The sequence below is a fragment of the Electrona antarctica genome (genome assembly GCF_951216825.1).
Source record: "Electrona antarctica genome assembly, contig: scaffold_476, whole genome shotgun sequence".
In the NCBI taxonomy this organism is placed as follows: Eukaryota; Metazoa; Chordata; class Actinopteri; order Myctophiformes; family Myctophidae; genus Electrona; species Electrona antarctica.
This window is the reverse complement of record NW_027637612.1, coordinates 1-15,340: the sequence shown is the minus strand read 5'-3', so window position 1 is coordinate 15,340 and position 15,340 is coordinate 1. Positions and strand designations below refer to the sequence as shown.

Below are 15,340 nucleotides of genomic sequence, written 5' to 3'. Positions count from 1 at the left end.
CTAACTCATGCCCCTCATTGTCAGCAAGCACTAACCAGCCCATTTTTCCCAAAGCTCTGCTATAACATGTGGACATGTCCACTACATCTCTCATAGCAAATTTTAGCTTAATAAGCTCTTCAGGTATGTCGCAGACTGCGCCCACTTTAATTGACAATTCCAAACTAAATGCTAGATTATAGAAAATAGCTTTGGTTACAGAGCTGCCATCCTGCAGCTCCTTCAAGGAAGCCATTTTCCACCCCCTCTGTCCCTCCCCTTAACAAACAGTACAGGAACTAATTGGACTGGGTTAGTGGTTTAGTTGACTTCACAAATCATTCATTCACTCACGTAAATGGTTAGTTTTTTGCCCAGCTTTAATTAGCAGACTCTGACATTATTTGTACTCAGAGAGCCCATACTTCCCTGTTAATACCTTCACCAAATAAACCTTTTTATACTATAACCTTTTTATATTATATATAATATAAGTATATAGATTTATATTGGCCGTGGGCGGTCAAACTCTAATAGCCTTCCGTAAACCTGGATTACAGGTTTTGCTAGATGCGTCACGCAACAGTTATTATAGACACGCCCTTCCTTTATGCGCACTTCAAAGCATGCTTTCAGCGTTAAACATTATTGACTGGTAAGATTATTACATCGCCTTTAATGCTGAGTTTAGAACCCTATTTTGTTCTAAACATTTATCACCGCTATTAATTACTACTTTGGTAGATTATACCGCATGACAGTAATTACCAGTCCCCCTGTCACTCCAGTGACACATTGGGACCTTTGCATGACAGTGGGGAAAGAGGAATTTCCCCCCCCCTCACATGCACTAACTGCTGTTCTTCTTGGTGCGGTCTAAGCACCCAGAAGGAATACACTTTTATTGTGGTTACTATAAAAAGCACCTCTCTTGGTTTAAACGACCGGTGTCTTATCCGGTCTCAATTAAACTTTATGTTTGGTTACAAATAGTCTTTAGTGATCAGTTTCCTAAACTGACCGTCGATTAGAACTCTGCCTTATCGAACAATGACTCCCAAACCATTAGTTAAACCCGCAGTCACTTTTGTAGCTTACGGTTTTAACAGCTGTTTCCGCATGGACCCATACCCACATGGAAACAGTTTAACGGTGCCGCTCAGTTAGTAGCACAAATCAAAACGGCATGCCGTCACGGCAGCATTTATAGTTTGATTTAATCCTATGGATACTAACAACTGCGGCATCGCATTCACGTGCGCTGCTATCAACGCACGGCCTGAAGTTCAGTTGAATAACGTCACACCAGAAAAACCACAATCAAACGGGGTGCCGTCTTTCGGCCCCAATTCTGTCTGATTTAATCCTGTGGTTATTAGTGTGGCACGATTCAACTCTGTGTGCTGGTCCCAACACACAGTAATTTATCTTTGTTATAAATTGTGGTCACTTTAGTGACTATACACCGATCTACGCTGTTTAGTGTAACAGCACGGCAACCGAAAAAGTTCAAACCGTTGCAGTTGAACTATATTCTGAATTAAACAACTTTAAATTGCAGATCCCTTTAGCGACTGCTATTTAAAGCCCTCTACAACGCGGTAGCAATTTAAACTGTAATATGTCAAACGGTTTCGGTTCAGACTATATTATATCTTAAATATGCCCGGGCGCGTGTATAGCTGCACGCTGATCCCAGCGGCACTTTCTCTCTGTTCAAACTAGGCACTTTAGTGGCTCTATGGTTTAAACAGTTCGCACGGCGGCGAATTAACTTTCGCTCGGCGGCGAATTACTATGCACTGATCCCAATGCACAGTACGACTGCCTTTAAATTGTGGTCACTTTAGTGACCACTAATTTAAAGTTCTTTAAACGCGGTAGCGATTGAAACCATAATATGTCCAAACGATCTCAGTTTAGGCTATATTATGCTTCCAAACTGCCCGGCCGTGATCTAAGCTGTGCGCTGATGCGCACGGTACAGATCTTGTCGCTGCACGCAGCGATTTACACCAGCAATATGTCTAGATTATAGGCTATTACTAGTCAAACCGCCCGGCCGCGATTTCAAACTGTGCGCTGATCCCAGCGCACGGTACTTTCTTTTAAATCAAGTCACGTCAGTGACCTACCCCGATTCAAAACTGTGCGCTGATCCCAGCGCACGGTACAAAACTCTTAAATCTGTATTAATTAGGCCCTTTAGTGGCCTAATTAAGCCAGTCGCTGCTCGCAGCGATTTAAAACTGTAATATGTCTAGATTATAGACTATATTACGCCTCAAAGCGTGTGCACTTTAGTGCACAGCGATTTAAAACTGTAATATGCCTAGATTATAGGCTATATTACGGTACAACGATTTAAAACTGTTCGGTTATTTGGCGATGTTGGCCGAGGCTCCGACCAGCCCTTGCACTAGGCAGAGTTAAAGTGAGTAACACGCACAGTTGACGCACAGTGAACTAAATGCTCCAATGATAGCTTATATTTGATGAACTCAAACGTGCATTTTATAGGGTTTTTATTAATTCATATTAATTAAACACTTACAATTATACATTCACACGTTCTGTTCACACTTCCCCTAACTTCCCCCAACACAAGATGAATTCAGTATCCCGGATTCTGGGTTACAGTCCTATTGGTACAGTTCTATCTGCTCTGTCGGTAGGAGTTCTATCATTTGAACACTCTAAAACTCCCAGATTATGGTACAGTTTAGCTTGTCATTGTTGTTTCTCAGACTTAGTTACATTAAGTATTAAGTGTAATCATGTGGTTTTAAATCTATCTTATCATAATCAAATGGTAATCAAATGGTGATTAAACAATGATCGGGAGACAAGAACACAGATGACATTTGGTTACAACCTAAACATCATATTACATCAATTATTAATAATGTACAATTATATATCGCATAATACATTATAGCATATAATTACCGCTGGTCTCTGCCTAGACATGTCACGTTCGATGGTATTGGTGAATCTAATTTACACTCTGTGCCATACAGAATAGTCAATGCAGCCTTCTGACTGATCCCACCTCCATACTGACACTTTCAGCCAATCAGATCCCACAGACCATCCAGCTTGCACCTCTGGCTACAGCAGCTCCTATTACAGTCCCTGTAATGTCTAACTACTTTAAACTGCTTAGATTATTACAGGTATTTATCATTTAGCCTTTTTACCAACCCAATATATAATAGGTTATTTAGAACACATTTACACAATTGAAAGGGATTAAAGATAGGTTACTTCAATTATTGTATGTTCTATGCTGAGTTGACTCTCCCTGTGAAGAGGAGTCAATAATGGCCTGTCTCACAACAGGAGAAAGCCGTAAAACCCCCGATAACCACCGGTCTGTTTTGTAGAATGGAATGTGGGGACCTGAGCTCTCTCACCCTAGAGGAGCTGCTTAATCTCCAATCAATCTGACCCAATATATAATTTCTCATTATGAGTACAAATCTCGCACACCCATAATTAACCAAACAGTATGGTCTGTGTGGTCTGTATGGTCTGTATGGTCTGTGTGGTCTGTATGGTCTGTGTGGTCTGGTCTATGTGGTCTGTATGGTCTGTGTGGTCTGTATGGTCTGTGTGGTCTGTGTGGTCTGTATGGTCTGTATGGTCTGTGTGGTCTGTATGGTCTGTGTGGTCTGTATGGTCTGTGTGGTCTGTATGGTCTGTGTGGTCTGTATGGTCTGTGTGGTCTGGTCTATGTGGTCTGTATGGTCTGTGTGGTCTGTGTGGTCTGTGTGGTCTGTATGGTCTGTGTGGTCTGTGTGGTCTGTATGGTCTGGTCTGTGTGGTCTGTGTGGTCTGTATGGTCTGTGTGGTCTGTGTGGTCTGTATGGTCTGTATGGTCTGTGTGGTCTGTGTGGTCTGTGTGGTCTGTAAGGTCTGTGTGGTCTGGTCTGTGTGGTCTGTAAGGTCTGTGTGGTCTGTGTGGTCTGTGTGGTCTGTATGGTCTGTGTGGTCTGTATGGTCTGTGTGCTCTGTGTGCTCTGTGTGGTCTGTATGGTCTGTGTGGTCTGTGTGGTCTGTGTGGTCTGTGTGCTCTGTGTGGTCTGTATGGTCTGTGTGGTCTGTGTGGTCTGTAAGGTCTGTGTGGTCTGTGTGGTCTGTGTGGTCTGTGTGCTCTGTGTGGTCTGTATGGTCTGTGTGGTCTGTGTGGTCTGTGTGGTCTGTGTGGTCTGTGTGCTCTGTGTGGTCTGTATGGTCTGTGTGGTCTGTGTGGTCTGTGTGGTCTGTGGCAACAATTGAATTTTGCCAAAAAATGTCCACCGCAAACATCATGTCGACGACCTCTGACCTCTGACCTTGACGTTGACAGAAGACCATGACGACCATGGGCCGCTGTGTTGCCCACCGTCCCCCCCGCCCCCCCTATAGCTCTGGTCCATAGCCCTAATGCTTCATTCTGCCCACCGTTCCTACCCCCCCCCCCCTATAGCTCTGGTCCATAGCCCTAATGCTTCATTCTGCCCACCGTCCCCCCCCCCCCCCCCCTATAGCTCTGGTCCATAGCCCTAATGCTTCATTCTGCCCACCGTCCCCCCCCCCCCCCCCTATAGCTCTGGTCCATAGCCCTAATGCCTCATTCTGCCCACCGTTCCCACCCCCCCCCCCCTATAGCTCTGCACTGTATTCCCCAACACAAACTATTAAACAAATGGATAAAGTACTGAATACTTGAAACATGAGAAAGGGTTATTTTAACTCACACGTATGGAGTAAGTTGAGCATGTTTTTCCCTTTGAGTAATATGAAGTGCTAATTTTCTAGTAATCTGAACTGGTTTAGTGCATTTAATTAATCGGAGATCTATGGCTTTTATTCCCATTTACTCAAACACCCACGCATTGAACCTGACTGCGCCTGACGTCAGACGTATAGGCTAAGTGGGCGGGCACTTTAGTCTGAAAATATTTTTCTCTAATGGCGGCCGTTTCCTCGGAGAGCGGTCAGAGCAATGCGAGCATTCATTTGGGATTAAAAACCTAATTTCTCTTCTTCAATTCTCCAAGAATCGTCTCACCACGTCAACTGTAAGTATATTATACGTTAATCATTAGCTGTTTTGATAATTTGTTCATATTAAGATATAGTTTTCCCGTGTTGACTGGCCAGTAGCTCCTTTCGGAACCCTACGTTAAAGTTTCTGACATTTTGATGACTTTATGTAGGGTTCCTTCTCACCGGATTCAAGCGACATGGGATGCAATCTGATTTCCCCTGACTTAGCCCTGTGCTGCGGTGTGGGTGTCACGCTGACATATTCCAAACGAAGCATATGGACGCTATAGGATACAACGAACCCTCTCACCCCCCCCCCCCCCGAACGGCACAGAAGCCGTTAAGTATTTTTAATGTTTGTACGACCGTTTTGCCAGCTCTGAAATTCTCTCTTCGGTCCCTCCTTGTTGACATCTCGGTTGGCTAGCTGCGCCTACGAGGCGCGTAGGGAGGCGCTGCTAGCCAACCGAGATGCCGAGAGGCGGTACAATGGGATGTCAACAAGAGAGAATTTCAGAGCTGCCAAAACGGTCGTACAAACATTAAAAATACTTAACGGCTTCTGAGCCGTTCGCGGGGGGGGTCAGATGGTTCGTTGTCTCCTATAGCGTTCATATGCTTCGTTTGGAATATGTCAGCGTGACACCCACACCGCAGCACAGGGCTAAGTCAGGGAAAGTCAGATTGCGTCCCATGTCGTTTGAATCCGGTGAGACCGGACCCTACGTCGTAGGGGTCCAAAGGAGCTCAACCCGGGGGGTCCGGAGACGGGCTAACTGGCCAGTTGATTCGCCCGCCTAAACTTTTGCTTGTGTACTGTGTGTGTTTGTGTGCGCGCGCTGCCAGTAGTTTCATTTGTTTAAACTCCTTTTTATATTTGGAAGTTCTGCATGTGTGTCAAGTTTAAGACTAAAAATGCATTTGAGCTTAAAATGTGCTCGGCGCACGCTGTGTGTGTGTGTGTGCGCACACAGTGTATGTGTGTGTGTGTGTGTGTGTGTGTGCGCACACCGTGTGTGTGTGTGTGTGTGTGTGTGTGTGTGTGTGTGTGTGTGTGTGTGTGCGCGCACACCGTGTTTGTGTGTGTGTGTGGGCACAACGTGTGTGTGGCCGTGTGTCTGTGTGTGTCTCAGTGTGTGTGTGTGTTGGTGCACCCACACGTGTGTGTGCGCGCGCGCGGCCCGCGCTTGATTATTAAATATGAATTCGGCGGTAGTCGCTCGGCGCTCGCTGTGTGCGCGCGCTGCTCTTGCTGTTGCTGCTGTTCAATGTGCGACGGCATTATAGCTACGGGGGTGTGTGTGACGTTGTTTTGTCCTTGTTTATATAGCCTATGCATAAATGTATTTGTTCCAGGGGTTGACACTATTTTTGGATAACAGATGTCAATTATGGTGATTATCTGGAAAGACAAGAAAAAAAACCGGATGATATTCTACATTATTACTATTAAATGGTGTAGTGTAGAATAGATTAGTATATAGGCTAACAAGTTAGGCAGCACAGCCACCGTCTGTCCATTGCTCTCAGGCAGGTCTGACTGCAGTGATGTGCAATGATTAGCGCTGTATGTGCTGCGCAGAATAGAACGTGGAATCAATCGAGCAATTATCTGTGCTTGCCTTACCTTGTGCTTGCTGCTCGTTTTCAGAAGAATTAATCCAAGGTTTGTCATATTAGGGTTTAAAGTAGGCATAAACTTTAGCTGGTCAGTCAGTGTGTGCAGAGTGAGAAGCAGCACTGCTCTGCAGCTTCTGCTGATTAAATTGATATGACCTAGATATGTCATATGCACATCTGACTGGCAAGATAATTAGTTATTGGCAACACCTGTGTGAAATACCAATAGTATAATTTATAATAAATGCTTTCATATAGCCTACTCTTAAGGCACTTGTACACTCAGGTACACCTACTTGCCCCCAAAAATATTGTTCATTACCGTTCATTTTAACTTGTATAATATTAGCATTTATTTATTTATTTAATTAATAAAAACGGCACTAACATGAAACATCATGGCAAGGACCCCAGCATGTACATGTACACCTTTACATAGCCCATTTGAAAAGATGCATCATTTCAAGGACCTCCAGTTTGACATGCACCACAGAAATTAGTCGCACAGGTGCAGTGTTGTTTTTGACAGTACATTTTGATTTTAGTGTAAGTCACACTATGTCTTTTGAATAATTTTCATTTAGTTTTAGTCACATTTTAGTCACCTGAAATGTCCTAGTGTTAGTCCAGACTTTAACGTGTTTTGACAGGCCTTGAATGTTGTAAAAAATGTACACTTTGGTTGCATGCTGAAAGTGGCAGATCTACAAGCTCACACACGCGTTGAGCTTGTATATCTGCTATTTTCACCAGATCTACAAAGTCTCTTCACCAAAATAGCAGATCTACAAGCTTGTAACATGTGAGCTGTTGTATGCTATTTTTGGTGACTGCCCCCCCCCCCCCCCCCCCCCAGAATGGGGATGCTTTGGTTCAAGTGGTTAAATGTCAATTATTTTCAATCTGTCCTATTATGGAAACTACTATCGTCTAGTTTTCCTTGTGACATACTGAATCTCTGCTATAGTTATTATTAGTATTTTGCAACCATTTTCAATTATTGTCTTTGCAGTGGTTGGTTTGTGTTCGAGGCTATGATGTCCGTGACCCAGGGGTAGTGAGTGACGCCAGGACTTTGGTTTGGTACAATATAGCTGGACATTCTACAAACAATTACCGTGGGGTTATACAAAAGGTAATGATGAATGAATAAATGTCAATGTAATCCACATGCCAAAAATCGACACTGTCTGTGTGTGTGTGTGTGTGTGTGTGTGTGTGTGTGTGTGTGTGTGTGTGTGTGTGTGTGTGTGTGTTAATCTATTCTAGTGCTGTGTCGGCTCCATTCGCTGCAGTGGCTGCACCCCAGGCAACAACCTTTTTCATCCCAGGCAGAGGAACTTTTCAAGTTCAGGATTCAGGACTTCAACCTATCTCTATCAGAACCCCCCCACCGACAACCACCACATCCACCACAGCCCGGAACTCCAAGCAGCGTCAGTTGCAGTGGCTGTTCAAAGGTAATGTCGTGTTCATGGGTTAAAGTTCTTGGTAACCTACACTGATTTCAGTCATTTGAATTCTATGAATTCTATATCTCAAGTCCAAACTACCAAGCTTCCATTCGCACTCAAATAATATTCACATCAGCTGCCCAGAATGGACCACGCGCTGCTGAATGTAACCTGGCAAGTGTTGTCATGCGCACTGCTGCGCAGACAGTAAATAGCACATCTGCAAGCTCACAGCGTGTCATGAATGCTACGTGCTGTGAGCTTGTATATCTGCTATTTGTTGCACGCAACATCGGTGCGCAACTAAGTGTGTTGTGCTTGATTGTCTGAAAATCATTTTCCATCTTGCCTTTTTTTTGCTTTAACACCTGAACTCATTAGACCTATTATTTTGTGTGTGGATTTGCATCATGCGCAACCATTTTCAATTATTGTCTTTGCAGTGGTTGGTTCGTGTTCGTAGTACCATATCTCCCCCGGTTACACTGAAGGACCTGCTCAATCACCACATCGAACTAAATGTAAGTATCTCCACTCTTAACACTATTCTAGTTTTAGACCTATTATTTTGTGTGTGGATTTGCATCATGTGCAACCATTTTCAATTATTGTCTTTGCAGTGATTGGTTCGTGTTCGTACCATCTCGCCCGGTTAAACTGAAGGCCCTGCTCAGTGGTTGGTTCGTGTTCGTGCCATCTCCCCCAGTTAAACTGAAGGCCCTACTCAACCACCACATCGAACTAAATGTAAGTATCTCCACTCTTAACTCTTCATACTGTTTTAGTTTTAGACCTATTATTTTGTGCGTGTGGTGTGGTTGCATCATGCCAAAGTACTACACAACCCAAAATATGCTATAGTAGCAGCTGATACCAAGGTTAAGCCATATATTTTGTGTAAACTTTCTGTATATGTTGGCTATGTGGAGGACGTAGTCCGTCATTATTGCTAAGCGCCAAAACGTGTCTTTGTTTCCAGGTCACTGACGGTGCCCATATGACTTGGCCGTGTGTTCAATGTCCTTCACTGGCCGAGCACAATTATTTTCACATTATAGGCTGCAGCACAGTCAATGTTCAGGAGTCAGTCCACTGCCATGCCTGTATGGTCATTGCATGTGCACATACAGTATGCTTTAGCAAAGAAACTGGTATTGTCCATAGGACTGTTCAGGCTAATCGTGATTAATTAGTAAATTATGTCTAAAAATGTACACTTCTATTTTAATCTTCATAGGAATTGTCCGATGTCCACACAAGGCGTACCACTGTGCTCCATGCTCTTCCTGTATTTCTGCGAGAGGATGCCTCTCCAGTCTTCAAGACGTGCACGGTGAGTCCTCACAGACCTAAATTAACTTGTAAACTTCTTGTTCGGGCCGATGGTATTTTATTTTTTCAGCGATGAACTCTAAACACGTTGGATGCTAGAGACATCCACAGACCTTATCAAATAAAGCTGTGAGGTGGCTAGGACGTCTAATGCCAATCTAACCATCTCTGTGAAGGTCTCTGGTGCTGGGTGAACCTCTTTGGTTACAGGACTGACATTGCCTTTGTCTTGTAGAAGCCATTGTCCAGGGCATGTGATCATGTTGAGCTGACACACACACTCTAGATCAGGGGTGCCCAAAAGGTAGATCAGATACCTGCTTTTATTTCAATTAAATATATAAAAGACCATTCTTGGCATCTGCCACTTGCATTAAAGGTGACTTGATTGATTGACATCAAAAAGCGCCTGTCAGCTCAATCCACAATGCAACATTTTGTTTTCGGTGTTGCTGTGCACAAACATCGGTAGCGTTATAAATTAAATACAAAAAAACTCTACCTATTCCATTTCTCCCCCTCTATTTCCCATTCCAAGTACATTTGTCTTATATGTAATGCCAGCGCCGCTATTCTAAAGCACCCTTAGGTACTTATTTAAACTATTTTCAGGTGGGTAGATCTTGTTGAGCTGGTCATTTTGAAAGTAGCTCTCAAGTCAAAGAAGGGTGGGCACCCCTGCTCTAGATACCATCTCTCCAGCTCTTTTGGTAAACAGACAATTTATATCATCAGGACCAATTCTATATAGAACAAAGATAATGTATTAGCTTCAATTATCTAGTATAACAGTTCAAAATTGACTGCTTTTTGAAAATCAGCACTTTGAATTGCACTTAATAATAAAATAATAATAATAGCTTGAATTTATATAGTGCCTTTCATGAACCTAAGGACGCTTTACAAAATGTACCAACAATCAAACTATATGCCATAAGCCTGAGAGAATAAGTGTCTTTTCAAGGCAGCCTTAAAAGAGTCAAGTGTTGGAGCATGGCAAATCTCTGTTGGAAGAGAGTTCCACAGAGTGGGGGCTGCCACACTGAATGCTCTGTCCCCGAAGGTTCGCTTGACTGCCTTGGGGACAGAGAGGAGGTCCAAGTTTGTTTATCCTGTAAGTTCTTTCTCTGGTCAAACATATAATAACCTATAATACGGTAAAACCGTTACTGAACACTCCATAGCAATGATGGTTATTGAACTCTACAGTGATGTGATCTGTATGTGATGTGCATTTTTGTCATTCATTCAGGAAGATGATGATGATCCAGGGCTGTTTGGCGCGGTGTGCCTCCTGACGGCTGCAGCAGTCGGTGAAAATGTCAAGCAGCCAATCCACTACAACCCGAAGAAAGTAACCGTCATCATTGAAGGTGATGCAGTGGTCAGTCTCCCCCAATTTCCAGATGCTGCCGTTGTTCTGTTTGGTCTGTACGCACTGCATCTTAATTATCCCAAAGGACTGACCAACATGTTTGATTTTTTTCCAGAAGGTTTTGATGGGTTTGGACAGTGCTAAACTGTCACTCAGACTGCAGAGCCTTAAGAACGAGTTGATTATAAATGTATAGATTGTGGATATATAGGAACACTATAGCGCCACGCACTTGAAATTTGTGTATATTTGATAGAATTTGCATTACTGTATTGTTGTATAATTATTTTTGTCAGTCTATTTATTTAATTTGTTATTTTTTGTTTTGTCAGTATTTATGGCTTTTTGTATTGAAAGGATTTAAATATTCCTATAATATGTTTTAGGATAAATCCACACCAACGCATGAATCAGCCTATAATCCTGTCCGAACATATGTTGGCCTTGCAGCGAGAATGGTAGAAAGCTAGTCTTCATTCTAATGCGGGTATTTTAGTAGGCTAGCTCCAAATGTTTGTCACCCTCAAGCTGCCGTTTATACAGAACCCAGGGGCCTAAATTGTCAGGCCTGTTGAGAACTCCATCGCTGGGGGAAAGACGTCCAGGAGTATCGTTATGAAGCTGTACTTGCTCAGAGCTGGAGAATATCTGGAGGAAAACCAGGGTGAAAGTATTGCAGTGATTTGTGCAAGGCACAGTCACCTTTAACACCGAACTGGCTGCTCATAATGTCACTTTCTGCAACATTTTGGACATGGAGGTGGCTTTGGTTCTCTCAATGAAGTGTCCTTTAACTTCAAATTTCTGAAACTCTTCATTTGTGGCCAAACAAAATCTGCAAACGTACTCGGCCCTGAATGACTCCACAAAGCCACCCAATCCATGGGCTGACAAATTGTCAGAAGAAACACAAAAGATGGTGCCTTTGATATTCTGACCAAGTGATTCAATGAAGACACCATCCTGCTCTAGAATACGAATATCCTGCAATAATGGAGCAAGTACAGCTTCATAATGATACTCCTGGACGTCGTTCACTTTAACTAGCATGCCTAGTTGTATATTGTGCAACGTTGATCGGTATTTAGGGGGCACATTGGCAAGGACCCAGTAGATTGCACAAATGTTGTGAATTGTACAGGATGTGCCGAGAGGCTTTGCAATTTCCATGGCATCCATAAAACTGAAGTGACAAGGTTAGATGTTCTGTTGAGAGTAACTCATTCTCTTTGAAATAAGAGCCATCACAGTATGATACAAATTTGCCACCCTTAGTATTTGGTTCTCTGATCTTGTTGAGCATATGTGTTTTTAAACGACTCCCGAATCATGTCAAGGATTGGGACATGCATAACGGTATGGCCAGGTTGCTCCAGCTGATATTCTTGAGGCTTTACCAATGGATAGTTACGCTCAATGCATGTTTTTCTTAGCTTGAAAGTCGACAAGTGTGCACCTGCAGATGTGGCACTAAAGAGTACGTTCGAGTCCATGACTGCGACAACTTCATCCAGGGTACTAGCTGTAATATTGTGACCATATCGCTGCGAAACCTCATTAACAGCCTCTCTGACCACTGGCTTGGACAAAGAAGATTTCATTCAAGTGGTACACTATTTCTTGGTTAGCTGTGTTTGACACATGAAGGATAGCCTGCATTTTTAGAAATAAAGAAGCTTCATTGTGCTTGAGCTGATCTTTCAGTCTCAGTATCGCACTGAGTATCATCTTCCTCTGTATTCTGGTGACCTGGAGATTGTTCAATGACCTCTAAACTAGTGACCGGTAGACCCTGTACATCTTCATGTTTGATTATGTAGCTGCAAAAGTCTGCAGCAAGACTTGATCGGTGTTCTTTACTTTTATGACCATTGAAGGTACTCGTTACATTGGTGCTGTAGTTACAGTCCTTGTATGGGCACACCACTGTCTTGTGATTTTTTTAAACGCCTTCTCAAATGATAGAGAACCTCAGATTCGGAAAAGGGCTGCTCAAATGTGCACAGAGGACACTTGAATGACACATGCTCCTGACTCTGAATTGTACTACTGCTAATTTCAGCAGTGTGGTTCCTAGATAAATGTGACCCCACTGCAAGTGTCCTAAATGTGCACATGCAAATGCAGCAACATTGATCGGTATGGTTTGTGAATGTGCCGAGAGTAAATTTTACGGTATGTGCCGAGGGTTTGCAATTTCAAGAACTACAATGCTAGGTTCTGTATGAACGGCAGCTCAAGGGTGACAAATGGTGCATCTGAGAGTGCCAGGACTACTAAAATACCAACATTAGAATCTAGATGACTAGCTTTCCACCATTCTAGCTGCATTTTACTGTGGGAGACACTGGGGGGGTGGTGGAAAAGGAGAACAGGGAACATGTATGAAACAATTCAAGGCAACATGCATGTTGGGAAAGGATTATAGGCTGATTCAGGGTACATGTTTGTGTGGATTTCTCCTTTAAATGTTTACACTTTCAATGGATCCACTACGCCTACGTTTTAACCCATTTATACCCGAGTCTGATGGAAAAAAAGGCTTATAAATCCTACCAGTTTTCTGAAAAAAAACAAGTTTCCATGTCAAGGACACCCAGAAGTATCTGAATTTGGCTACGGACCCCCATCTGAAAATATGTTTTTCCAGACACCCCCCCCCCTTAGGCATCAATTTGAGTTAAATACATTTGCTATGAAATAATAAATAATCCAACATTTGTGCCACATTGACATGATTTTTCAAAAATAGCAGATCCACAAGCTTGTAGCGCTGCACTCGGTGCCTGCTATGAGCTTGTAGATCTGCTATTTTTCAATAGCTAAAGTATAAGAATGCTTAACACCAAAGGGGTTTCCCGTCCTGAATGGGTTAAAACTAGGACCATGCCCTGGAAATGTGAGTTGTTTATGCATACTTTCTACATTTTATAATTTTGTTTTGTCAGTCTATTTATTATGTTTTGCACAATTTCAAGGAGAAAAGACATTGCATTGTCAGATGATTTTCTGTTCCATATAAATAAATGTCCATGGAACATGAAGTACTGTGTTTTGAGTTGTGATAATAATGTAGTTTAATTTAGAACAATTGTTTGAGTTGACATAATGAATATTATTTAATTAATCATATAGGTTAATGTACAGTAGCACTAAAACATGTCGAGTAACTACATGGTTTAAAATTTAAATACATCTATTTTTTTGAGTTGTATAAGTAATTTTACTTATACAACTCAAAAAAATAGATGTATTTAAATACAGTTCTGAATACTTCAAATTTTTGAGTTTTATATTAGTAAAAAAGATTAAGTTCTGAATACATCTAATTTTTGAGTTTCACAACTAAAAAGGTTAAGTTCTAAATACATCTCATTTTTGAGTTTCATAACTAAAAGGGTTAAGTTCTGAATACATCACATTTTTGAGTTTCATAACTAAAAAGGTTAAGTTCTGAATACATCTAATTTTTGAGTTTCATAACTAAAAAGGTTAAGTTCTGAATACATCTACTTTTTGAGTTTCATAACTAAAAGGGTTAAGTTCTGAATACATCACATTTTTGAGTTCCATAACTAAAAAGGTTAAGTTCTGAATACATCTACTTTTTGAGTTTCATAACTAAAAAGGTTAAGTTCTGAATACATCAATTTTTTGAGTTTGGTCATCCAAATATTGAAGTACAATTTACTTAAAAACTTCAAGTAATGAGTTACTCTAACTTTTCAGTTTGCCAACTCAAAAAAATTGAGGCAAATGCTTCCGCTAAACGATTTGAGTATTTCTTACTCATTGGGGTTTACAGTGTGGTCCATAGCCCTAATGCTTCATTCTGCCCACCGTTCCTACCCCCCCCCCCCCCCTATAGCTCTGGTCCATAGCCCTAATGCTTCATTCTGCCCACCGTTCCTACCCCCCCCCCCCCTATAGCTCTGGTCCATAGTCCTAATGCTTCATTCTGCCCACCGTTCCTACCCCCCCCCCCCCCCCCTATAGCTCTGGTCCATAGCCCTAATGCTTCATTCTGCCCACCGTTCCTACCCCCCCCCCTGTAGCTCTGGTCCATAGTCCTAATGCTTCATTCTGCCCACCGTTCCTACCCCCCCCCCCCCCCCAATATAGTTCTGGTCCATAGCCCTAATGCTTCATTCTGCCCACCGTTCCTACCCCCCCCCCCCGCCCCCTATAGCTCTGGTCCATAGCCCTAATGCTTCATTCTGCCCACCGTTCCTACCCCCCCCCCCCCCCCCCCTATAGCTCTGGTCCATAGCCCTAATGCTTCATTCTGCCCCACGTTCCTACCCCCCCCCCCCCCCCCCCCCTATAGCTCTGGTCCATAGCCCTAATGCTTCATTCTGCCCCACGTTCCTACCCCCCCCCCCCCCCCCCCTATAGCTCTGGTCCATAGCCCTAATGCTTCATTCTGCCCACCGTTCCTACCCCCCCCCCCCCCTATAGCTCTGGTCCATAGCCCTAATGCTTCATTCTGCCCACCGTTCCTACCCCCCCCCCCCCCCCTATAGCTCTGGTCCATAGCCCTAATGCT

The 15,340-nt window shown here is 43.0% G+C and overlaps 1 long non-coding RNA gene across 1 annotated transcript; it reads left to right on the top strand.

The window, feature by feature from the left end:
• The first annotated feature begins 7,942 nt into the window (after nucleotides 1-7,942).
• LOC306918776 lies at nucleotides 7,943-13,190 on the top strand. The gene is made up of 5 exons (XR_013789402.1): nucleotides 7,943-8,093; nucleotides 8,531-8,608; nucleotides 8,708-8,834; nucleotides 9,325-9,420; nucleotides 10,672-13,190. It is a non-coding gene; the product is annotated as an uncharacterized lncRNA (long non-coding RNA).
• Nucleotides 13,191-15,340: the final 2,150 nt, after the last annotated feature.